The sequence below is a fragment of the Pelobates fuscus genome, chromosome 10, assembly GCF_036172605.1.
Source record: "Pelobates fuscus isolate aPelFus1 chromosome 10, aPelFus1.pri, whole genome shotgun sequence".
Taxonomy (NCBI): domain Eukaryota; kingdom Metazoa; phylum Chordata; class Amphibia; order Anura; family Pelobatidae; genus Pelobates; species Pelobates fuscus.
The window spans coordinates 16,963,307-16,991,008 of record NC_086326.1 but is presented as its reverse complement, the minus strand read 5'-3'; the positions used below and the strand labels follow the sequence as shown (position 1 = coordinate 16,991,008).

At 41.3% G+C, this 27,702-nt stretch overlaps 1 protein-coding gene across 8 annotated transcripts in view; it reads left to right on the top strand.

The window, feature by feature from the left end:
- LDB1 (LIM domain binding 1) overlaps positions 1–27,702 on the top strand; it is a 136,053-nt gene that overhangs the window by 83,192 nt on the left and 25,159 nt on the right. The window contains exon 1 of one of the 8 annotated variants that reach the window (XM_063434956.1): positions 9,727–9,801. The exons of 6 other annotated variants lie outside the window; for them this stretch is intronic. The gene's annotated coding sequence lies outside the window, so the exon portion shown is untranslated. Of the gene's footprint in view, positions 1–9,726; positions 9,802–19,200; positions 19,673–27,702 lie in introns of those variants that run through there. One more of the 8 variants, XM_063434953.1, reaches the window with a different exon arrangement.

Below are 27,702 nucleotides of genomic sequence, written 5' to 3'. Positions count from 1 at the left end.
AGGACCAAAGCTGGTTATCTAGACCTTAGTCAGGAAAGGTCCACATATTCTAAGCTCTTTGTCGCATTTTCTGAGGTTTTATGAATTAATTTCCCATATCTATAGTTTTACAAACCGCATAGGCGTGCGCACGGGGTGTGCCTGGGCACACCCTAATCCCCGCGGCACGTCTATGGATTGTCCTGCAGGAACAGCGTTCCTGCACTGTTATTTGCGCAGGAACGCCGTTCCTGCAGGCACTCAGCGCAACTTAATGTCCCCCTTCCTCCCCCTGTGTCCCCCCTGTCCTTATCAGCCTCTCTCTCCATATCAGCCGTGGCGAGGGAGCTGTGAGCTGTGAGCTGTGTGCTCTCTGCTCCCTCTCACCGCGCGCTGTTTGCTGATGCTGGGAGCCGGAATATGACGTCATATTCCGGCTCCCAGCTACTGTAGACAGCCCGCGCGGCGAGAGGGAGCAGAGAGCACACAGCTCACAGCTCACAGCTCCCTCGCCGCGGCTGATATGGAGAGAGAGGCTGATATGGAGAGAGGCGCCCGCCCCACTGGACCCCAGGGACAAGTCCATGCCAGCACTCCAGGTAGGGAGGCTGGGTGGACAATTTTTTTTTTTTTATTAAAAAAATAATAATTTGTGAATGTGTGTCTGTGAATGTATGTGTGTGTGTGTCTGTGAGTGTGTGTGTGTGTGTGTCTGTATGTGTGTGTGTCTGTATGTGTGAGTGTATGTGTGTGTGAGTGTATGTGTGAATGTGTGTGTCTGTTAATGTCTGTGTGTGTCTGTGTGTGTGTCTGTGAGTGTATGTGTTTGTAAGTGTGTATGTGTCTGTGAATATATGTGTGTGTCTGTAAGTGTGTGTGTGTGTCTGTGAATGTGTGTGTGTGTCTGTGAATGTATGTGTGTGTGTGCCTGTAAGTGTGTGTGTGTGTGTGTGTGTGTCTGGGAATGTATGTGTGAGTGTATGTAATTGTTTGTATGTGTCTGTGAATATATGTGTGTGAGTGTATGTGTGTGTGTACACGTGTGTATGTATGTGTGTATATATATATATATATATATATATATATATATATATATATATATATATATATATATATATATATATATATATATATATATATATATATATATATATATATATATATACACACAAGTGTATATTTTTTTTTTTGAGGGGGTGGGAATCTTGGGAGAGATCCCACATATTATTCCCCAGGACTTGACCCCTGCCGGCAGGGGAGATCTCCAGATCTCCCCTGTCTTCTCATGCAGAGCTGGCGCTATCTGAGTGCCGGCTCTGCTCTTAGCCTCCATGGGCCGGCGGGGAGATCAACGATGTACCTCACCAGCCACAGCAGCATGGAGGGAGGAAGGAGAGGACCCGGGGAGCTCTAGACAGAAGCTCCGCCAGGTTCCTCTCGCGAGATCTGAGCTTTGCCGCGGCAATGCTCAGATCTCGCGAGAGTGAACTCTAGCCCCGCAGGCTAGAGTTCACTCTCCCTTGGACAGCAAGGATCCCCCCTCCCTACATAAGGTAAGAAGGGAGGGGGGTTATTTACTAATCTGCCCCCACCTTCACAATCCCTCCAAACATACAGCACCCACACACACACACAGCACCCACACACACACACAGCACCCACACACACACACAGCACCTACACACATACGGCACCCTAACACAAACAGCACACAAACAGCACCCTCACACACACAGCACACAAACAGCACCCACACACATACAGCACCCACACACACAGCACACATACAGCACCCACACACACAGCACACATACAGCACCCTCACACACAGAGCATCTTCACACACACACACACAGCACACTAAGAGCACCCTCACAAACACACACACACACACAGCACACTAACAGCACCCTCACAAACACATACAGCACCCTCACACAAACAGCATACTCACACACAGCACACTAACAGCACCCTCACAAATACACGACACAAACAGCACCCTCACACACAGCACACTACCAGCACCCTCACCCACATAGCACACTACAAACACACACACACACACACACACACATCAGTATATGTATGTGTGTGTATGTGTATATATATATATATATATATATATATACATGCGCCGTGTGTTTGTGCTTTAGGGTGCACACCCTAATGCAATTGGCTGCGCACGCCTATGCAAACCAGAATAACAACAGTACTATGGGGGTTACTAATAACGGTACTATGGGGGTTGCTAACAACGGTACTATGGGGGTTGCTAACAACGGTACTATGGGGGTTGCTAACAACGGTACTATGGGGGTTGCTAACAACGGTACTATGGGGGTTGCTAACAACGGTACTATGGGGGTTGCTAACAACGGTACTATGGGGGTTGCTAACAACGGTACTATGGGGGTTGCTAACAACGGTACTATGGGGGTTGCTAACAACGGTACTATGGGGGTTGCTAACAACGGTACTATGGGGGTTGCTAACAACGGTACTATGGGGGTTGCTAACAACGGTACTATGGGGGTTGCTAACAACGGTACTATGGGGGCTGCTAACAACGGTACTATGGGGGCTGCTAACAACGGTACTATGGGGGCTGCTAACAACGGTACTATGGGGGTTGCTAACAACGGTACTATGGGGGTTGCTAACAACGGTACTATGGGGGTTGCTAACAACGGTACTATGGGGGTTGCTAACAACGGTACTATGGGGGGTTGCTAACAACGGTACTATGGGGGGTTGCTAACAACGGTACTATGGGGGGTTGCTAACAACGGTACTATGGGGGGTTGCTAACAACGGTACTATGGGGGGTTGCTAACAACGGTACTATGGGGGGTTGCTAACAACGGTACTATGGGGGGTTGCTAACAACGGTACTATGGGGGGTTGCTAACAACGGTACTATGGGGGGTTGCTAACAACGGTACTATGGGGGGTTGCTAACAACGGTACTATGGGGGGTTGCTAACAACGGTACTATGGGGGGTTGCTAACAACGGTACTATGGGGGGTTGCTAACAACGGTACTATGGGGGGTTGCTAACAACGGTACTATGGGGGGTTGCTAACAACGGTACTATGGGGGGTTGCTAACAACGGTACTATGGGGGGTTGCTAACAACGGTACTATTGGGGGTTGCTAACAACGGTACTATGGGGGTTACTAAAAAAGCGCCAGTGTTATCCAAAACAAACAATGGCGAAAGTAGGGCGCATCTGGAAACCAGGGTTCTTACAGGGCGGTGACTTGCAAGCAACTGTTTACAAACTTGCCGCTACCAAGCTGCTTGAGGATCCTTCCACTAGTTACCTGACTTCTCATCAATTCTCTGCACTTGGTGGGGTCATTCTCTCTCTACTATAGTAATTATAGTATAGTAATCCTGCGCACCAGACACTTAACACAAGGTGGTGCTGGTAGGCTTTGGCTAGAGGGGGTACTGTCTGCACTGCCCTACTACCTCACCCTGGAGGTAAATGGGGGGTAAGAAATAATCTAGGAGGGGCAATTGCCCCCCTGTAGTGACGCCTATACCTGTGACCTGTAAATTGCAGAATAAAATGTCTTTCTGGTTTACATTGTACACAGAGCATGTAAGTGCTACTTGGCAAATAACTAAGAGACTATATTATTAGGGAGTAACACATCCAACTGTTTCTTGGTATCTGTCTACACTGCTGCAAACAGATTATCATCGTGCAAGTGTTTCTCGTAGATAAACACACTGTAACATCCTCAGCGTTGGCACTGGGCTGTCTTAAACAACCTGCAATACTAGTGACTTCTAAAAACACATGTCAACACTCATATATATTTTTTTTTAATTCTTTATTTTTGGTCGTGCTTGAGAATACAATACATCCTGCGTAGCCACAACAGCAGACGCGAGGATCTGTAGAACATACAGAGATACATGTAGGATGACGTTGAGAACAGTTAGAGATAATATTATGCATCTTGAGAATACAGCACGAAATTTTATATTTGGGGTAATAGAGATAGTGCAACATAACACTTGGCTGGCTAGGTGAAGAATGTCTTCGTGACTAAACGGTTTCACTGCGTGCTAGGTAGATTAGTAAAAAGGATTAAACCGAACCGTTTTGTAGAATAAACATGAATTAGTCAAGATAATGTAGGTGGTTCATATAGTAGCATTAGTGGTTTGCACATCACGGGTGACTAACTGTCAGGATTAACCCCTTAAGGACCAAACTTCTGGAATAAAAGGGAATCATGACATGTCACACATGTCATGTGTCCTTAAGGGGTTAACTAAGTAAGGTTTTAACTGCTTAGCAATGACATAAAACAATAAAATAAAGCTGGTATCACGTTTGTTAGCAAAATGCGTAGTGTGACCTGGATGAACTAGTCGTTAGAACTAGGTAACGCAGTTGAACAGTTGTGTGCTTGAACATTAAAGTAAGATCATAACACTGCATATCGTAGGGAGGAGATAGCTTGCATTTAGCATTTCAAGGTAGTAATGTGGTATCACAAATAGAGAGGTACAACACAAGGGTTCCACTTAGTTAGTATGCTAGGCATGTCAGTAATATTATGTTATTATGAAAAAACCTGGAGCCGAGTAAAACTTTGAAAAATGCAATTACACATATTAGAACAGTCCAGGCTAAGAATGCCCATGTTGGGCTATATAGTTGGCGCTTCAGCCAATACCTAGCGCCGGTAAGTCCCGGGTGCTGTCCTTATTTGTCCCTCCTTTGTCTCTGCTTTGGGGGTCGGCTCCGGCGGTGCCCTGTGAAGCATGCAACTGCACAGTTACTTGTGTGGCGATGGTCTTTGGGTAGAGTCAATTCCTGCTGCGCGGCATGTCGGGATTTTGGTCGGTTGTGTTACTGTTTTGCGTTGCTCATTTTGTATTCCCGGTTGGTTTAAGTCGCTGGTGGAAATGCGCGCCCGGTAGACATGGCGCCGTTCTCCTTAGGGCCCGTTGGTATCTGCGTTGCCGGACGGCCATCTTGGATGCTTGTGGTATCTGTCTGTAGTAGTTGCGTCGTGCTGCAGGCCGTATCCACGAGGTCACCGTTCTTTCTGCTTGGTGGCGACTAGCTCCTCTGCTACGCAGGGTATCCCTGATGAGTGTACAGAGCCGGTCAAATGTCTCCAGGGGGGACCTGGGTAGCTGGGCGCGGGTGCTCCACTCTCTATGTTCATGCTGGGTGGCCATCTTGGTTGTGCCCTGTGTGCTTGTTCTCCTGATATGTCATGTGGCTGGTTCGCCTGCTTTCCATCCAGGTCGTTTGTCACCAGTGGGGACCGGGATAACCCCCGCCGGTCCAAAGGGGGGGGGGGGAGTTGAAGTGGCATCGCTTAAGGGCTCTCGCGCCAGGGAGAGCGGCCGCTTCTCCCCAACTTCAGTCCCAGTAGGCCGCATTTGAGTCTCCGTGCTCCTAGCCTTGACAGGCCCCGGGGTGGTATCGTTGGGTTCGGGGGGGCACCCCTGACGTGGGTGGCTCACCCCTGGGTGACTTTGGGGCTATATAGCCGCTGATTTTGCCCCGCATTATGCCCGCTCGGCAGGAGCTCAAGTCAGACGCGTCTGTACCGCTCAGTAGTCAGGCTCCGCCCCCGTCAACACTCATTTTAATGTAAACTTTTTAAAGGTCTTCTCTTAACATTTCCTATAATGCACCATATTTATTACACCAGGAGTAATGGAGCATTGGCATGGACTTTGCAAACTTTAGTGAAATAGAGCTTAGAAAGATAATTCTCTGTCGATTTTCATGCTTAGCTTAAAACGTTTACATTTCTTCTGAGATATTTACAATTCACAGTTTAGCAGAAAAAACCATTGTGGATCCATGGGTTCAAAGTGAATTTTAAATTTTTTATAAATTAAATTGGAATTATGTTCACTGTAGCTGTCCTTGTCTACAATTTACCGTTAATTGAATACTAGACATTCCGATCTTTAGTGAATAATCCTGTCTACATTGAAAAGGGCACTCTAAGCACCATAACCACTACAACCCACTGTAGTAGTTTTGGTGCCAGCATGCCCCTAGTGCCATTCCCTGGTTCAATGTCATAACAGGGGTCTCCCAATTGCCCAGGAGCTGACCCCCACCTACTCAGGATAGACCTGGGGCAGAGATTGCACTTCCACATTATCAATATGAAGAACACCATTTAAAACAGAACTGTGGTTTGTGACAGAGTCAAAAGGGCACCATAACCACTACAGTACGTGTGTATAATCGGATGGTATTGTTTACCTTCAACAAATAACATATAGGAAACCACACAGCTTAATGTCAACACTGGATCCTGTGCAAAAACAATACGTTTGCAGTTTTGATATGATGTCAGATGACCTAAATGATAAACTTTATTTATCTTTGTTGTTGTCAAAAGTGCTCAGAGGATGTGGTGTTAGTGAGAATCTTTGGGGGGACTTTGTGAAAGGGCACCAGTTATACAAACGTTATTAAAAAAAAAAAAAAATAATTCAAACTCTCTAATATTAGTTTTTAATCCTTATTCAATGTATTGATTATTATTATTATTATTTTTATCCAGGCCATGTAGGTGACACAAGAATAGGACACACAGAGGTTATTTTATTATTTTAATGTACAGTATACCCGCAACATCAGCATCCTGTGAAGTGAATGTAGTATAACGGAGCAGGTCAGTCACACAAATTGCATCATTGACGCACCCAAAGGGCTGGCTCTGCCTTCAAAGAAGGCCAGAAAAAAAACAGGTTAGGCTGGTGTCAATGCATGTCAGACCGCGTGCTAATTAAACAGGTTACCCACCATTGGCAGATCATGCAGAGAGCACTGAGTCAGCATCCTCTGCAGGGTCCGATTACCTGGCACATAACGCAAACACATCTAATTGTGCACTCCCACTGTGCTTTCTGTCAACAGTTCCCTGGTTTCCCCAAAAGCAGGACACCAGGGAACAAAGCAAGTGATGGCGGGCCAGGACCCCCAAATCGGGACAGTTTGGAGACCTGGCATAGTAATAAAGCTAAAGGTGCACCCTAACTGCTACAAATCGGTGTATGATTAGAGCTCATTGTAGTGGTTTGAGGGCGGTCGGACAAACTCTGCCCTCCCTGGCACCCATAAATCACCCCCTCACCAGCTGTGATTAAATTATACGTCAACATTAATAATATCAATTCCGTTCAACTTGTACAGTGATGATTAACTGGGGGTGGTTATGCTTTTGCACCATAACCACAACAATCCACTGTAGTAGTTATAGTGGCTATACAATAATTAATTCTAAAGCCCCTAGAATATTAAACTCTAGGTATGTTTTTAATTTATGGCTCAGTTCTCATGTTTTGAGCTTGATAAATTGTTTCCTTTGTGTCGGAATGGAATAGAAGTTGAATATAACTAATTGTTAATAAAGTTCACAGTTGCACGGAAGGATCCCATTGTGGAGGGATCACATTATACAACTAAGCAGCATTCTGATTGGTTGCTCTCTGCTGAGTATGCAAATGACAGATGTCAGTGTTCAGAATTCTGTTGTCCTCCGTCTATTATTCTCTTGTGTGTTACAAATGTTCTAACAAGTCTCGCTCGTGCTGAGCAAAGGCTGCCATGGCTTACACGATACCATATCTTTCAGTAACCATGGAACCAGACTGCAGCCATCAGGTGGTCTCTCCTCCTGTCACTTCCCTTCATATTGGTAACTTTAACTGGCCTCTTTCATCCGATACTCTGTCCAAAAGGTGCGTTCACTAAATATCGAATTGTAATCCATTGAGAACCAAATAGCAAACTTTATGCTGAAAAACCCAAGCTGTGACTATAGCGGAGATGGAGAATTGTTTATTTTTTTTATTTTTTTTATGTTTGCTTAATTTTTGGAATTTGGTAAGCAAATAGCTACAAATTGGTGTTTAGTGAATGAGCCCCACTCCCTTTGTCCAGTATAGAACCATTTATTTTACCCTCTAAAGCAGCAGTTTGAAAAACCAACGGACATTAAAGTGGCCAAGAAGGGCTTTTGTTATAAGTTTGTGGTTCGAGAGGAGAGGAGGAGGACAGCTGTGGTGAGGAACACTAACAGAACTGAAATAAATAAATCCTAACTGGACTAAAGCATCCTATTTGCTAAAACGAACTCTAAACGTTCTGTGAAATATTGACCAAAAAGTAGAAACTCAAGTGTTAAAAAACACCGCTGTTCCTCTTACCGGCCAACCCTGTATCCACATACACGCTAAACTACCGAATTAGGGGGTAATTCGACAGGCCCATGCAGACCTCCTTATCTGGAACACCATGCCAATCTCATGGATGGGCAGGATTGCCTCCATTAAAATGAATTTGCTTCCCAGATTCTTGTACCTATTCCAAACCTTACCCATCCCGATTTCCCGGAGAGACTTCAAGACACTTCAAACAAAAATAGACAACTTCATATGGTCTAACAAACGACCCAGGATAAAAAGAACCACGATGTATAAAACCACAAAAACTGGGGGTCTGGGACTCCCCAATTTTTTAACTTACTTCCAAGCAGCACAGTTATCACAAATACAACAACTACACGCCCCCCCCAGGTCTTAAACTGTGGGTAGATCTCGAGCACGACCTCATGGGAGGTGACCACCCTTCACTCCTCTTTTGGATACCCAAACACTCTAGACCCGACACTCCACAAACATCCCCAGCCCTACGCACCTCATTCCAGATATGGGACAAAATCATACTGCACTCCCACCTTGTCAACTCCCCTTCTCCCTTGACCCCACTCTTAAGAAACAAACAATTCCCTCCAGGAATGGCCCCTCGAGATTTCGCACATTTTGAGGACAATGAACTCTACCGCTTCTTCCACATATGACTAAATAAACTCTCTTAGATATTTCTGCTCGGTTGTTGGGGGAGGAGCTATTAGTGTTGTATTCGCTATTCGTCTTCGGAATGTTTTACCTACACAAACATACTATTGCGATCCCTTTCTTTGTACAATCTGTACAGTCAGAGCATACCGTGCGCAAACCGCACTATGTCTGAGTGTACATGTGCTTCTATGGATAATTGCTGACAATTTTAACAGTTTGCACGAGGATGCAGAGCATCATGGTCCAACACTGTTGACACTGAAATGCAACAGGTGTGTGTGTGTGTGTGTGTGTGTGTTTGTGGGGTTTTTCAATCGTGTTTGCTGGTATGAGGTAAAGTTGATCTGTCACTTTCAGTAAATGTTTTTTTTCTCTATTCTTGCTTAGAATTGTAGCTATTTTCCAATAATGACTGTAACTATAAACCTTGTCCACTCACATCATGTCCAATAACCATACATGTCCCCACCGCCATGACCAGATCTGCCGTAGCTTACTGTAAGGCATCCATAGTATTCACAAAATGTAAATGGTAGTCTGAGAATTCCTAGCGGATAACCTTTTAAGGCAGGACAGATCTTATCGGGGAAGTGAACCTTCTGACGAGTGCTCAGCTCCATATCCCATTAATATATATTGGATATATTGTATAAACATGTTCAGCTCTTACAACAAACAGGAAAGGATTGGCTTATGATCTCAGCTACTTCCTGGGCTGGACAGAGCTCACTAGAAGCTGAAAACCCTAAGGATTTGCTACAAACTGCAGAAATGTTAAAGATGAGTAATCTTATTTGTACTTGGGTATTATGTCTAATGCAGTAAACAATTGCATGTACCTCCCTGAATTTGTGATTCTGTCCCACTGACCTAGGTTTGGTCCCTGGTATCCGGCTTCTGAGGACACTGGATAAATGTCCCCAATCAGCACAGAATGAGCGCACCGTTTCAGGTACTCACTACAATGTGTAACCTCAGGGCACCAAGACTGCGGGCAGAGCGCCCCCAGAACTGGGTTGATGGAGTCCTGGTGCACAGTTCTGGCTGCCAGGACTCTGTGTGTCGCGTCCTCCCACCAGTAAACCATCACCCCTCCTGTTGATATCACAGACATTGTGTAAAAGACGGACCCCAAGGGGTATTTTTTAAAATATAACGTCACTTGATTCTGTGTTGTGACTTGACAGCTTTGTGTCACCCTGTGTACACGCTAAAACCGTTAATAACCGGATAGCAGTCCGTGTGCCGGCTCAGTTGCGCATGTGTGTTAATTAAAGACGTCATAAAACGTTATGTAAACAAAACCGTGGAGCTAAAAAGTACTCGGATTTACTATCGCAAATGTTCTGTTAAATAGACGGCTTTGATTAGAATTGGGATTTTAGTGACTAGCCTGTGAATGGAACCTGCGTCCTCGGTCCTGTTTGGATGTCTGAATTACACCGTTTAGAGCGGCCGTGGTGATGTGACACATGCTTTTGTTGTCCATCCCCTCTCATCTCAGCCCCTGCTACAGATTTGCCTTTGGGTCATCTGTAATCCTTGTTCAGAACACAGATTAAAAAAAGAGAGCGATCTTGTTACAAGAAGGACAGATGGCTATCCTTTATTTAAACATATAAAATGTGCCTCCTTTGTATGAGTTCTTGGGACTCGCCGTTATTCTAAAGTGCAGATGCCAAAAATAATGTGAGTGATTGAACAGAAGACTTTTTGTTGTTGTCTTAAATTGCAATGAAAATTCCCATTGAATTACTAAATTCACGTCATATACGTCTTTTTATTTGTTTTATCCTGAAACGAAAAGTGTGTTTATTGCCAATTTTATTCTGTGGCTCCTGTTTTATATTCTTCTGATCATTTTAACGCAGTGAGCAGATAAAACAGGCAAGAACATTGAGGAAGATACATTTGATATTGAGGATTCCTCTCGGGTGTTATTTATTTATTATGTTAAAAAATATAATGTAAAAAAAGTTAAACCTTAACTTGAGTAATGAGCAGGATTTTTACTTTTTGTTTTAGAGCAAATTGTAGCGAACTTGTTTTTCATGTTTTTGGTAAATAAATACCATCGGTTTGGTTTTTCATTCAAGTAGGCTTGTTGGAATGTTGGCCACTACACCTTCTACAGAGGGAGGAGTATCACTATGTATCGGTCATCTTATGAAGTCGGTAAATTGCCTGAAATTAACATTGGGGGGGGGGGGGGGGGAAGGGAAAGTAGTGTAAAGAGGACCCTGGTGGAAGAACATGTTATGGGCCCCCCTCGAGTGTATGAGTGGTGAAAAGGTTCTGTTGTTTTACTCCTACGATGCAATGCCAGCTGGGGATCCACCATTTGCCCATCCTTGCAGGGCAGCGTTGAATTTGTGAGCAGTGTTTCTGCGTTTAAATGTAAGCATGCTTTTTTTCTATAGAGTATGTGTGTGCATGTAGGGGTGTATTTGAATGTACTGTTGCCAGTGGCAGAACTACCGGGGCCCGCCAGCTCAGGGGGCCCATTGGTTGGCCCATGCACATAGCTGAACAGGAGACTGGTCGGGTGCTGTTGCCCTTTAAGGCCACAACTGGTCCCCTCTGATATCTGCCAGCTTGAGGAAGTGGCAGCCTGTCAGTTCCTCGCCCCTTATTACTGAGCGTGCCGCGCGGAGAGGGAGAAAGTGGCGGAGAGGCACAGGCAGCATGATGGGCGGGGGAGACAGATAAGAGCTGCAACAGACTGCTACACCTGCTCCCCTCAGCCAGCAGCAGAGCTCCAAGCAAGCCATCAATTCTGGAAACGAAAGGTTTAACAGAAGGGTGGCTACAAATATAAAAATTTAACATTTATGTGTTTGTCAGACTGTGTGTGCTTGTGTGTCAAGGTGTGTGCGCATGTGTCAGTTTGTGTCTGTCTGTGTTTGCATGTGTCAGTGTGCTTATATGTGTATCTGTGTGTTAATGTATCTGAGTATGTAGGTCAGTGTGTGTGTGTGTGTATAAAATAATTTCTCTGTGCAAGTATGTATGTATGTGCATACATCCAAGAAATCAAATACCAACACAACATGCAAACACACGCCTGCATTCTAACACAAACATTACATACACACCCATGCATTCAAACTCCAAATGTCTATACAAACACACTCCTGCACTCAAACACCATTGCTACACATAAATGTACACCCACATTTAAAAGCTAACATTACATCAAAACACACTCTTGCATTAAAACACTGAAATTATATTCAAGCAACTCCTTCAGTCAATGCAGCAAAACAGGAAAAGGTTGCACCAATTGTGAACAAATGTGTTTTCAAATATAAACAAAGAACAAGTAGCAAATATAAAAGTCAGTGCGTAAACTTGTAAAGGTAGCGGCCAAATCCCATAAAGGAGTCTTTTCATCCTTTTCTATAGGGATACCGGATCCAAAGTTTCTTGGGAACTGTATAGATAAATACAAAATAAAGCAAAGACACCTAGAAACATAGAATGTGACGGCAGATAAGAACCATTCGGCCCATCTAGTCTGCCCAATGAAAACAAGAAGAAAGTCAATAGTGCAATATGTTGTGGTATTTTTAAAGTGCAAGTCTTATATGGTCCTACTCACGTTTTATCGAGTTAAGACCAGCTCTCGTATGATGGGCGTACAGTGGAATAATCCCCACCTGTAGAATACGTGTAGTCAGCGCAGTTTTCACAGCGATTTAAGGATCATTAGCCCAAAAATGACACAAAATTACAACAATAGTGAATAGTGCTGCTGTGTACACTAAACTAGGAGTAATACATACAGTACAAATATTTGTACTCACATTTGATTGAGCAGACACACCGCTCAATGAATAAGGCGTGAGTGGTATAATCCTCACCTAGGATTCTTTCATGAGATCCTCTCTGGAGTGATGAACAGGATGCCAGGCAAAAAAAAAAAAAAAAAAGTACAATGGCACAATCACAGTATAAAAGTAGCCAAAATAACTTTAATTAAAATGCTTTAAAAATCCACAACATCTTTCACCACATATGACTTTATCAAGTGAACCAAAAGTCCTTCAGTTAAACACCAACACTACACACAAAAGCACACCTACATTTAATGGTCATTACTACACGCAAATACATCACTACATTCCAATGGCAACAGTACATACAAATACACCCCTACATGCACACACATACACTATACAAAAACATGCTTACATTCAAACGCACAAACACTGCTGATAAATACAACCCTGCCAGGATGGGCAAATGGTAGATCCCTAGCTGGTATAGCATCATTGAAGTTGTACAACAGATGGGGATCTTCCTTTTTGCCACTCTTGCACAAGAAGGGGACCTAAAAAAATGCTCTTGCACCAGGGCCCTCTCTACATTAGTTCTGCCACTGACTGTTGCCATTGTAATGCAGTGATATACTTGTTTGTAATGTTGCAATTTAAATACATTTTTTTTTGCATGTAGTGTTGGCTTTTAAATGCAGGTGTGCTAATGTATGTAGAGTTGGTGTTTGTGTATCATTTTAGTGTTTTATTACAGGGGTGTGTTTGTATGTAATGTTTGCATTTGAGTGCAGGGCTGTGTTTGGATGTAGTGTTGGCTTTTAAATGTGGATGTACATTTGTGTGTAGTATTGGTGTTTGAGTGAAGGGTGTGTTTGTTATCATTTTGGAGTTTAAATTCAAGGGTGTGTTTGTCTGCAGGGGTGTGTTTACATTTTGTGTTGGTGTTTGAATGTTGGGATGTGTGTGTGTGTATTAACACATAGATACACAATGACACATAAACAAAGATACACACCTTGACATATGCACACGCCTGTTACTATCAGGTTTATTCACAAATTGAGAATCATTGGGAATTCTAAAAGCCGAACTAGCTGAACATTAAGTATATCGGATTCTGAGAAATGTACCTGTTCCGATCTGGTGGCCTTGGGTTTCAAATTCACTTTATATTCCCAATAATTCTGACATTTGTAAATAACCCTATGTGGGTTTATTGTTGTGGCGCTCATGCTGTCTGAATAGGACTGGAGGATTGGAGTCTCAGGGGCTGCTGTAGGTGATTTGCCCACTCCCTGAATACGTGATTCATCGTGGTAATCTGTTTAACTTGGTATTTCTCGGGAGCTGTAATAGATACTCTAACATTGCTGTTGGATTCTGTACGAGACGTGGAAAATACTCAGACTTTAGTAAAATATTTAACCTTTTAAGTGCCAGTCACAAAGGGTTACGCAAAGCGTTGCCATGCTAACCCACTCTGTCCTCCAACGCGGTGCCATCCCAGGCGAGCTCGAGCTTCGCTACCGTACTATGGAACACCATGCTTCTGCTGCACTTTGTGATAATCACCGGGTCCAGCAGAGGATGAGTGGTTAAAATACTGATTTACGGATGTGGTATCATTATTTATTCATCAGCCACATGCATCGCGGTGGTTCCTGATCACGTATTAGCCGTGCTTCTCGTGTTTAACCCCTTCATCCAGAATGGTCAATTCTGTTTGATAAAGTTAAATTCTCTATATCGAGCTAATAAGCGCTGGGAAGGAAGGGGTATTTTTGCAGCCATGTGGGATGTTCTAGTGATAGAAGATGTATGTACCGGTAGTACTTTACATACACCCATACACATGGTTCATAAAAATGCCACAATCTCTAAAAGTCTTATTTTTTTCTATATAGGATTTCTAAATATTCAGTACAAAGGGAACATGTAACCAGAAATGAGACATTCTGAAAATTTTACTCGGACTAACTGCAAAGCCAAAATATATAAACATTGCTCATATACAGTGTGTTTAATCTCGTCCGATTACTAGGTCATCAATACACAGAAGCTAGGAAGGAACTTGTAACATGGAAATTAACAGAACACCTGATGCTGGCATTTTAAAGTGTTTTTTCAAAATCATAAAATATAGCATACATAAACAAAAAAAAGTTTTTCATAATATTAAAAAAAACCTTAAAAGTTCTTCAAAAATATTAAATCATTTGAAAATCTTATCCATGAATATTAAATCGAAGACATTGTTGAAACATTCCGTGCATTTCAAGTGTCCATTGAGGCCCAAAAATAAAGCTCCAAACGATCCACTTCCAAAAAAGTAGTTGGGGTGGGGCGGGGGGACAACCTGGAGCTTTCATACGGTGATGTAGGTGGACTAACAAGCCTGCTCTTAGCAGGTACAGATATCTGGTGATCTCCATTTCTGAGAGGACCATGATATGTTTCTAAATGGCCTGACCGAAAGGAAACCTTGTTACAAGACATGTGCATGGTGAGCAAACGCGGCTTGGCTAAATTTCGGTTGAATTTGAGAACCGAGATGTAATCTCAGGAACCGAATCCGAAGAACAAAAAAATGTGTGAAAAAAGGCCAGTGCGGGAAAATACATATATTGTATAATACGTATATATTTCACAGTACACTGATAAGCGCATTTTCCCACCAGATCAAGTGAGGCAACAAAGTAACCGATAAAGGGGGGGGGGGGGGGGGGGAGAAAACTATATTTGGGCATTTTCAGTTGTTTTTTGATTTGTGTAAATTTCCGCCTCAAGTTTGACCAATCACCCAATCTGCTGAAATTCATGCAAATTACAAACTCGCAACAAGCAAACTCCAAGTCCTATTTAAACTGAATGGTGATGACTAGATGTTGGCTATCCGAAAGTAAGCTCCTCGATCACTACGGGGAACAATCTGGAACGATAGCTGCTTACCATGCTATCGTTCAGATCTATCCAGAAAACCCATAACGAATTATGGAATGACTTCATACGAGCTAAGGGCACGATATCGTGTCTGTATGCAAGGCTCATGCTATAGCAGGAAGGTTATTGCAGTGTAAGAGATCTAGAAATCTGCTCCAGAAAGAATATTAATCCAACAAAGTTAGTCTCAATGTACGTTCTCACAGAAGCCAAGAAAATGTGTATTTCTTGAGAACCCAGGTGGAAATCTATTGGCTAATCCAGAAGAGGAACCAGACCAAAATTTAAACTAGAAAGGAGACCGAACAAGAACTTTAAATGTGTCATATCAAAGTATTTATTCAAGTAGTCATTTAAAGAAAGTTTGTCATCGTATTTCTCTTTGTTCCATAAAATACCGTATATACTCGAGTATAAGCCGAGTTTTTCAGCACATTTTTTGTGCTGAAAAACCCCAACACTGCTTATACTCGAGTCAATGTCTGTATTATGGCAATTTACATTGCCATAATACAGACAGTGGGGCTGTGTGCGGTTACTTACCTCTCCTGCAGCTCCTGTCAGCTCTCTCCTCCTCCACGGCGGTTCGTTCAGCACCCAGTGTCATAGGGGTCATAGTGCGGCTCTCGCGAGACTTACAGTGTGAGCTGACAGAAGAGCTGCACGGACCGGCGCTGAGGAGAGGTAAGTGCTCTCTGCCAGCCCTCCTCCCCCCCCGAACTGCCAATGCCACTGGACCACCAGGGAAGGAGAGCCCCCCTCCCTGCCATGTATCAAGCAGGGAGGGGGGATGAAAAAAAAATTAATAATAAAAAAATAATAAAAATAAATAAATTAATAATATAACAAAAAAAATTAATAATAATAAAAAATATATATTAACCCCTTAATGACACAACTTCTGGAATAAAAGGGAATCATGACGGAATATATCCGTCGTCTGTCCTTAAGGGGTTAAAAATGCCCACCCCCCCACCAAGGCTCCCCCATTAATGTCATTTTTTTTAGGATCTAATTTTATTTAAAAATTTACCAGTAGCTGCTGCATTTCCCACCCTAGTCTTATACTCGAGTCAATAAGTTTTCCCAGTTTCTTGGGGTAAAATTAGGAGCCTCGGCTTATATTCGGGTCGGCTTATACTCGAGTATATACGGTAAACCCCTTACACGTAATTTAACCATTGTGTTATTTTGTAATGTATGTACAGAGGTAGATTTCAGGATATCTCTCTTACCCTTGCTCGATGTAGGTATCCATCTTTAGTCAGAAGCTCCGCTAATCCGGCTAAAGGCCATGCAGGTAACCAAGTGTTGGTGAGCATTCATAAATCCAGACATCAAGGTTTTATATATTAAAATTGCACGTAGCCTTTGAAGATACCTGTTACAGGTACTACTGACTAAAGCGGCCTTGATGATGGCCGCACTCACAGACAGCCGAAGTATAAGCCAGGAGATGCACTGACCAAGGGTATACACTAATACAGACTTCCCCAAACTCCGGCCCTCCAGATGTTGCTGAACTACAACTCTCGTGATTCTCAGCCTATCTTTTTCATTCATAGAATCAAGGGAGTTGTAGTAAAGCAACATCTGGAGGGCCGGAGTTTGGGGAAGCCTGTACTAATATGCATGTAAAAGCAATACACACAGAAGCATCGATCCCAATGAGCTGTCCCAACTGGTGCAGCCTTTGCAAAATTAAGGTAGAGGAAGATTAACGTTTTACATAACAAAACGTGTTGATTGGTTCAAGTAAGAATCCTCCTTATAGGCAGAAAGAGGTGATTTGGAAGCCCACACTTTGCTGAATCCATAGAATGTTCCTTTTCTGTTAATAATGGCCACAAAACCAGAAAAGAGAGAACTGTAAAGGAGTTTGATTTCCTACATCCAAAATTGTCCACCAAAGTACATTGACAAAAAAAATCCCCCACAACTTTACTTTTTAAATGAATGAAGGTAAAAAAAAAATCTACTGGTTTGGGTTTTTTTTTTTTTAATCAGTATTGCAGTAGGTGAGATCCTGTCTCTGGGTTAATAATTATGGGATTTTGGGGACTCCCTCTCTTTTTTATTTTTTTATTTTTTTTTTATAACCCCCTGAACAAGAAGCGAGGATCCTGGGACCCTGCTGCCTTTAACTAATTTTCAACCCCTTTCACTGGTGCACATGGGATAGCGGAAGGGGAAGGAGGGATCCTGTGACACTGTGAGTTAATAAGGGATCTCCCAATCCTTCATACCATTTTTTTATTGATTGAACTGGCATGTTTCACGGCAGACTCCACATAATTCTGACTCCACATCAACCGGTGAACCTAACCAAATGGGCATGAATAGGCAAATTTGGGGACCTATAGCAACATTTTCAGTTGAAATTATCTTGTAGACTTGATTTTAGGATTTTATTTTTATAGGGGTAGTTTTGTGTGTTTTTGTTAGTTTGTGATTTTTTTTTTAGATCTTTGACAAAGATTGTGAAACGTCTATACAATTCGTGACTTTGATGTTTGGTGTGTGTGCGTGCGTGCGTGTGTGTATGTATCATCTATCATACAAGATCCAGCACACTCGCTCATTCACTAAACAGCAATTTCACAGAATGTAATAGTTTTATTTAAAAACACCTCTCCTAGCCAAATCTAATGAGGCTTTAGTTACATTATATGATCATACATTGCATACGTGTGTAATGAAAACACTCCTCCTTAACAGCCACTGCGTTTAACTGTAAGCCTCTGTTGTCACTCTGCAATTCTTATTTTCTAGGCTAGAGTATCACATTTTATTTTAGAAAGCTATGTACAGCGCTACATTATGTGTTGGTGCCTTATGATAATGCCATAATTCAAAAACTGATATAATACCATAACCTGCTCGTAACTCATTTCTATAATAATTAGAAATACTGACTCCAACAGTATCCTGTTGTACAGCGCTGCAGAATTTGTTTGGCACTTTTATAAATAATATTAATAATTGCCAAAAATAAATATTATTTCAACTCTCCAAATATTTGATAAACTATTTCTAAACCTACGTATAGAAATGTAGTTCCAAAAGCAAGAAATAAAATATCCCAAAAATATTACAAGTAATGATTGCTTTGGAAATTTTAAAATCTGTAAAATGAAAAGAATATAGAGCCATGTTCATTGCTTAAGTGGCTGAGAGTACTGCATGGTGATTTAATCAATGTATACATTTTACTAATGGTAATGTAAATATTTTGAAAAATTCAAATCATTTTAGATAACATACTTGGTGCCATTGGATATTTGGAGATCATTCTTTTTAATGCATTTTAAACTGTAACTGAATGTAAAGGTGTCTGTTTTGGATACATTGTATCTCTGTAGAATCCTGCTACATATTATCCCCAGTCTGGCTGTGTACTGGGAGCAGAGCTGACATCCTGGTTGCTGATTAGAATTTCTGGCCACTGAAGTGACAACACAGTGTAAGATCCCTGCTTCCTCTCCCCCCTCACTGTATACACAATGAGGGATAACCTCTCTTTTGTTGTCTTCTCAACCTATGACTGCCCCAGGTCCCTCCCAGCCCTCTCCCTCTCCCCCCACCCCATGTATTCATGAGAGAGAGAGAGACATCAGCCCTAGAGAGCAAAAGTGGAAAGGAGGAGGGGGGAGGGTGCTCACAAGCCACCTCCTGGGCCTCTTTGTGGGAGACACAGAAAAAAAGGGGGGGCATTGCCAGATCCACTACCCAGACCCCAGCTACAAGCCATCAGAGGGCCCACAGCAGCAGCAGCCAGCAGCATACTGGCATTTGCAGGCGCAGCCATTGTTGAGAGAATCTTGCAAACAAAGAGGAGAGGGGAGGGGAGAAAAAAAAATCCTCCCTCCACCTCCCTGCCTTCCTGTTTCCATTTGGCTGCCATTATCATTAGTTTTTAGCTAGGCCTCAGCCTCCAGCACACAGTCCCTCACCTCCTCTCACATAAATTCCCATTTATTTTTTCTATTCCCTGGGATTGCTGGAGCACACAGTCATGTTTTAGCCCCTGTGGTTTGAGTGCTTGCAGATTTTTTTATTTTTTATTTTTTTTTGTATACTTCCCTGGCTCCCTTGTTCTTTAAGGTAAGTGGATGTAGGCTGTATTATTATTATTATTATACTGGAACTGTGAGGGGATTCTGCTAAAATGTTATCCATTTCTATTCTCATTGGAACGTGATGGGTTTCGTTTCTATTTGTATCTCAATTTGCTTTAATTGTGTTTTTATAAAGTAACACACTGATCCCAGGGCTAAAGTTTACTGAGTGTACAGATCCATTGTGTCCTATTAGGATGCTGTGCAAATCTACACAATCCTATAGGAGCATATATATATATATATATATATATATATATATATATATATTGTTTGTGTTTTTAATTACGTTTAATTTATTTGTAAATATTTCTGTTGTGCATCTTATCTGTTGATGAGTTCACCCTAGTCCATATTTAAGAACATTGAACACTAAGTTGGAATTGGACAATTTTATTATAAAATTAGCAGAAATCTGAGTATTTTAATTTCAATTTATTGGCTGACATTGCTTGGACCAAACTGACAACAAAGTGCTATTTGTATATAATTTAAAATTAGCCATTTTAATTAGAAATAATGTGTACAAATGTATAACAATAGGAAAATGTAGTATCAAAAGCCAAATAAAAGGTAATTTGTATCTAAGTGATCAATCTAGCTTGTGTGCATTCTAATGTACTTTATTGCCATTTGTCCATTTGGATGTGTGTCTCTATCAGCAGTAGCTTTAATGGTGTTGCAGTTTTTTTTAAAAAAAATTAAATTTGAGCATTTTATTTTTTAAAATTGGTGTAGTGCACTTGTGAAGTATAGGCCTTGTAGTTATGTGCTTTACATTCTACAAGAGGCGACATCTGTAACCCCCTAATCCCAATAACTGATTCATTCCACTCCCTGTCTGTGAACAGTAGCTGTTAAAAATCCCATGCAAAACAAAATCAGTGTGTAACACAGAACACCAAATCTATATACCGGTATAATCATTTGATATTATTTGGGATTTTTTAAAAATGATTTATTTTAAAATGATCTTTGCTTTATACAGCCCACATTATGGTTCAATGAATACAATGCTATACAATTTGAAGATCAGAGCAATACTGCACGGTTGGTGCTTGTGTGATGCTCTGTTAGAGGAGTGGGACATTTTGTTAATTGTATACTGTAAAGGGCCTATAATGAAATGTATACAGTTCCACAGTCAGTTAGCAGTGTCAGAGATGAAGGAGTTAATGAGGCTGTGTTCAGAAGAAGCTGTGTGTCTCTTCCCCCCCAACCCCCACCTCCCTGGCTGTCTTGTAGCCCCATCCCCCTCCAAGCTAGCTATCTAACAGCTTTCCAAATCTGTGCCAGCTAAAACAAATGGCAACTTCCATATAAAACCCCCACACAATTCGAAGTCACATTTTGTATTTATTCCATAACCGGTCTATTCACTTTGTGTTCTGTGTGTTACTTGTATTCACGTGTGATTGTGTTTATGTACCTTAGTGTTTGTCCTTTTATATAAAGCACATCTGCTCTTTCTACTTCAGAAAGTACCAATATTCTGCCCATTTTCTCCTTTTTATTTATTTAATTTTTGGGGTTTAACCCCCCTATAGATTGATACAATGTTGGTGATACCCTTATTGTTATTGTTCTGTGTTTTATATTTTGTAGCATTGTGTAAATGATACAAATATGCTATGTGTCCTACAGACTGTAAGCTCGTTTGAGCAGGGTCCTCTTCAACCTATTGTTCCTGTACGTTTTCTTGTAATTGTCCTATTTATAGCTAAATCCCCCCTCTCATAATATTGTAAAGCGCTATGGAAACTGTTGGCGCTATATAAATGGCGATGATGATAATAATAATGTGTAAGCACTGTCCAAACTTGGTCCTTTCACTAATGGACTGCATGCCCCATAAGCCTTTGATTCCCATTGACTAGCAGGGAATTATGGGAAATTAAGTCTTCAAGCCGCTGGAGGTCCATGGCTTGCAAAGTACTGTTTTATTATTATTAGCTGTATGCTGTTTTAGAGCCTATGACTATCCTAGCCTTTTATACTAAGGTTGTCAAAGATGCTGGAAGGCTGGCTTAGCGTAATGGAAGCATAGTCCCCCAACCACTGGAGTGCCAGCTGTTATCCACCACAAGCATCACATGTTATTTGATGAACTGTTCATGTAGAGCAGATAAAGTTTGCAATTCTTGAACCCACCCCCAGTTTTTTGTTTGTTTGACATAAACAGAAAATGTTAAACGCTATTATAATACCTTTTAGCTTTCTAGAAACCCTTTGTACAATAAATTATGCCCAGCCAATCAAAGCGTGTTTTTATAAACTGTCAGACCACATGGGTTCTTTGTGTGTGTGTGTGTGTGTGTGTATAATTCCTATTTAAGAGTTGCTGAAATATATTGTAATAGCTGGCTCGTGAAGTGTAATATTATTGGCATTTAATTGTTGTTCATACATAAGAATTGGCCTTTTAGTTTGCATGGCTTGTAATTTAAAAAACAACTGGACAACAACTCCATTAAGCTTTAACCAGCAATCTATAGGAGTTTCGGTCCAGTGGCAGGTCACCAAAATACATGATTAAACAAATGGATTCTCTACACTTGAGAAGGGCCTCAATCATGTATTCTGTTTGCAATAAGCTCTTTTAAGAAAAAGGAAAAAACACCAATATATATTCATTGTCCCCAATAGTTGGTGTGCAGGATTCTAGAAATATATATTGGCAAAAGGTAGTTTACGATCAGCGCTGGCCAGCAATTAGATCTATTACTGTTAAACTTAAATTCCCACGACTCTCCGCTTTCAATTGTAGTTCAGAAACATCCGGTGGATGTTAAAACCTCATTCCTCTGTATTAGGAGTGTGTAATGCCATTTCCTTTACCCTGGCATGGAAGTGGTTAATGGGCCAGGGCTTTAAGAGTCCTCATTGTGTAATGAATGTTCCTACAGCCATATAACCGCATTAATAAACTGGGTGAGATACTTTCTACCCAGAAGGGGGTTGTGTTATGTTGTATGTAGAGGGGCTGTGGCTTGTTTTGTTTTAGTTTATGTCCAGAAGGTTTAGAAAAGTTGGACCTCTGTAATTGCGTGAACCTGGGTTATTAACTTCCCTTCATGGTCTGCGTTACCTTTAATGGGATCCAGTAGGAAAAACCAAGGGTTCTGTTTTGAGATGGGCAGGTTTTTAAATTTCCCATCACAATATGATTTTATGGAGACAGAATGTCAGCTGACTTGTGGCTTTTACTTTTTGTGTTTTTGTTCTGAATTGTGATTGAAATAACTTTCCTAATTTAGCATCATATGAATGTATTTACTTTTCATTTACCCGATTAGTTTCTTCTTGTTTTCTGGGTCTCATGTCTGTGACTGAAAGGGACATATTACCTTTTTGTTCTTCTACTGTTTGGATATTGGGTTATATATTGTACAATAATACTTAGATTCACTGGCGTGTTGTCTTCCTCACCACAAACACACACCTTTCCAATAGTGATCCTGATTTTGGGCAATACACTCCTTTTTCAACGTTTGGCAGTGCCAGGGGGACCTCTTACTGAGCTGCGAATTGGCAGGCCTGTTTTTTTGTGTTGTACATTAATCTTAAAATTAAAACCCAGACCTTTTGGAACCTGTGATTTCAATAAATCTAATCTATACAACACCTATGTAACACAGCAAATCACAAAACCTTTTCCGTGTTAATATGAAGTTTACACCGGATATATTGGGGGTTGTGTATAAATAACATAATAAATAACTGTGCAATTTCTAATTCTAAGCAAGCACAATCTGCTTTCATTTATATTGTTTGCACCTACAGAGTAGATATAAAAAAAATAAAAACAAAGTCCAAAATGGGCTTTATACACAAGTAACGTGGATATATGTTTGTAGTTTTTCTTATAAGAAGTTGGTCGATACCTGTAGTTCAATATAATTATCTAAACATTGCTCCCTGTTGTACCAATATTGATACATAATCTGACAAAATAGGTAAATAGCCATTCCATTTTATACATAGTGAGGATATGAATTCTGTCATCACAACCTTCGTTTCTTAGAAACCTTATTATTTTTGTAACAGTGAGTTGACCGAATGATCACTTCCTGTTTGAGCACAGTAGCCATTGCCAGTAATACACTCTGGAGAATTAAAGCCGGTTTCTCTGCAATGTGTGTGTTTTAGCAAAAGTGTGTAAATTTCAACTATCAAAACGTGAATTGTTGCAAGTTTGCCTACACTAGTATCAAAGTGCAAACAGTGCTGTCATTTCCCCTTATTTTAGGACTTGGCCATGGCTTGCCTACAAAGGTTAAATCTAAACTGGTTATTTTGGATTTCCTCTTTGTTATGTAAGGAACGGGCTGACTGTTCTCCTCATTGAGTCCAGCAGCAGGACTTATGTCTACACTGGATCCCCTGCCGTGTTTTTATGTTAGAGGGAACCGCTAGTCTCAGGAGCTTGTCCAACTGCTTAAACCGGTGTTTCGAGGGTTACTGCTTACTAGCTTCACAGACTCAAACTGTTACATGGTGCTTTAAACATAGGCTGTGGCCTTTTATGGTGGAGCAAAGGGATTCCTTAAAAGTCTATGCGTGTTGCGTGGATGATGACTTCAGAGCTAGAAAACTGGAGCTTAAAAACAAATTAAACAAAACTGACTTGGTGAGAGTCTTAAGCAGAAGTGTTGTATGTTTCATCATTTCACATCTCCCCATTAAACAAATATCATAATTGTTGCTATGGAAATCCAAATCCCATTGTAGAGCTGGGTAAATTTATTTGGATGCAGTTATTGGGAGTGTTTTTGGAAATTGATTGACCTTCTTTGTATAATAGTAGTGCCTATTGTGTGACCGATCTTTGTGTCTTGTCTATTAGTTTAAATAAATCGCTTTGTGATTTGCATATATTTGCATTGTTATTTACAGTTACAAATGTTTCCTAGCTTAGGTTTAAACTGGTTCCTGGATTGCAGGATAAAACTTACCAGGAAAGGTTAAAGGATCTTAACATGTATAGCTTGGAGGAAAGACGAGACAGGGGGGATATGATAGAAATATTTAAATACATAAAGGGAATCAACACGGTAAAGGAGGAGACTATATTTAAAAGAAGAAAAACGACCCCAACAAGAGGACAGTGTCTTAAATTAGAGGGGCAAAGATTTAAAAATATCAGGAAGTATTTATTTACTGAGAGGGTAGTGGATGCATGGAATAGCCTTCCAGCTGAAGTGGTAGAGGTTAACACAGTGAAGGAGTTTAAGCATGCGTGGGATAGGCATAAGGCTATCCTAACTATAAGATAAGGCCAGGGACTAATGAAAGTATTTAGAAAACTGGGCAGACTAGATGGGCGAATGGTTCTTATCTGCCGTCACATTCTATGTTTCTATCTTTCAGTTATATCTTGGTGTCGCAAATAATCTTACACTCTAAAGTCTCTTGGTGCCTTTTATTAGTATTCTGCTTTCAAACATCTGTGATAGTGACAAGTCTCTTGTGCAATGCCGTAAGAAAGGTATTTTGTGTGCTGTAATCTGCTGTCCCTTACTTGCTTATAGTGACAATAGGTGGGTGTATCTGTGGGTATCCTTGAGCTCGATATGCTTTTTTGCCTGGTTATAGAGATTGGATTCTGTGTAAGTGGTCTGCAAACCTTTTTAGAAATCCTGAAAATTTGGGGTGATTTTACAAAGTTTTCCTGACACGTCCATTCTTGGCACAGATCCGAAATGCATTGAGCATTGGTGCAACTACAATTTGTAAAAAATGGCCACGAGTAGTGTCCCCCCTGTTTGTCTGGATGATGAGGTCTGTAGAGTCTAAGGTCTTGATGGGTTCTGAGGATACATTGTAACAACCTATGTATTGTTTAAATTGGGCAACGTTCATTAATGTCAATGGCGAGAAGAAGCTGCTATACCAACTAGCTAATGACTTCTGGCAATTATGTCTGGCATCTGTATAATAAAGAATAGGTGAAACACAGCTTGTATACAGGCTAGTTTAATATACTAATGTTAACGTGCGGTAGGTGTGTTTGTGTCTGCTACTCGAAGCATAGCATCGTATAGAAACGAGTATGAATGTAAGGATTGCCTGGAATAGCTCAGCCACTTCCTGGTGTAAAGTAGGACAGGAGAGATGGTATGCAGATAATTTCCATTTGTGGATAACTATGATTTATTCTATCAATATTCTAAATATTTAAAGTGCTTATATCAATGTGTTCTACATCGAGTTGATAATAAATATGGTGGCAGAGTGGGGAAAACTGTAACTCACTTACTTGAGAAGTCACCAATGCATTTACAACACTCCCTTGGTATTGCTGGAAAAAAAGTCATACCCCCACGCCGACATCTACTGTTAACCATCTCCGTGCTGTTCCATACATTCATCCCTGTGATTAATGATCACATAATGTCACACATTTATTCTTATTTCAGGCGGATAGCGCTATGGGAAGCTACGGATTGGCTGTGTATTCCCGTACCATTTCTAATTAAAGAGAAAATCAGATTAAGGAAGTCCGGATCTATGGGAAAACTCACTGAAGAGGAACATTCAGAATTAATTTGAATTACATTTTCTCTCTGCCCTTGTTCTTCCGCTCCTCAGAATCTGGATTAAGGAAACATCGCCAGGGGGCTGCTGAAGAGCGGAGAGCGTCAGCTGCTACTCTAAGCCAATCAGTAGCTCCCCATTCACAAAATGGCTTGAGAAACATATGTACATCAGTGGCGCCCTTGGCCGAAGCTTCCACTTCCAAGATTCTGAGCAGTGGAAGGACGGAGGGGCAGCGTGATAGGGTGCGGGATACTGGACGTTGGGCTTAAATCATTCACAAATGGTTTAACCCCTAAAGGTAACCCAGCAATGGGACATTCTGGCACCATAATAACTTTATTGCAATTAAGTTGTTCTGTTGCTCAGTGTTCCTTTAATGTGGAAGTTACTCTCCATACTAACAATATGCCCGTCGATGAGCTAGGATGGGGCAGCCAGCAGTTCCTCAGTCTGTGTTAAACGGCTCATGCTGTTGGACACAGAATTAGGAAGTGGTGGCAGGGGCCTGCTGTTATCACTACAATTTGCTAATAGAGCTCCCTTAATTCTTCTATATTTGGTGGCAAACAAGCGTGATCTCCATTAAAAAAAAAAAAAAAAAGTTAAGTTGCAAAGAGTAAATATTGGGGGAAACTCCGTACAGATCAATTTGGTGACAGATTCCTGGTAACTTCCTTTGTATGCTCATTCAAGTACAAACACGCAGTCTGAGTTAGTCTGTAGTACAAAGCATGGTTCTTGCAAAAAACCTTGGGGTTTTTTTGTCCAAGTTTTCATGTCCTGGAAAATTTCAAAAGTCCATTTGTGATCTCTTCCTTGCATGTTTCATGAATTTCTGTTGGCAAATTATGAAAATTGTCCAAAATGATGTAGATCGCTGTGAATGACCTCCATGGAATTTTTTCTGTTCTGACCTGTTGGGCAAATGTAAGGTTTGTCTGTATCCAATTCTTATTCCATTGTGCCGAGCAAAGAACCCATGGTTTATAAATCATAGCCACATGTTCTTCTGAAAAAAGTTGACGGCTTTTGAAAAACTTTTTTTTTATGCTAAGTGTTGGGCAAACACTTTGATGAATTTTGCAGACTGTCAAGGTTTGATACAGGAGCTCTGAATCTCGAAGCCTGCACACTTAAACAAGCACAGGAGATGCAGAGTTTGTACTTTTAGCTACATTCTTTAAATCGGATGCTGTCTCACTATTGCAAACTTTAAGTCTCTTCATTGTGCACTAATGCTGTTTGTGCCAAAAATCACCTTTTGTGTATTGGTATACACAATAGAGCCCTGCCATCTCTTCTACCCTCCTCGCACTTTACACCACTTTTTGGAGCAGAACACTTTTATCGATAAATCTCCCCTGTTGTTTCCACAATTATAATTATTTATATAGCACCAACATATTCAGCAGCGCTGTACAACAATAACTTTGCAGTAAGATGGATGCTCTAACCCAGGAATGGGGAACCTTCGGC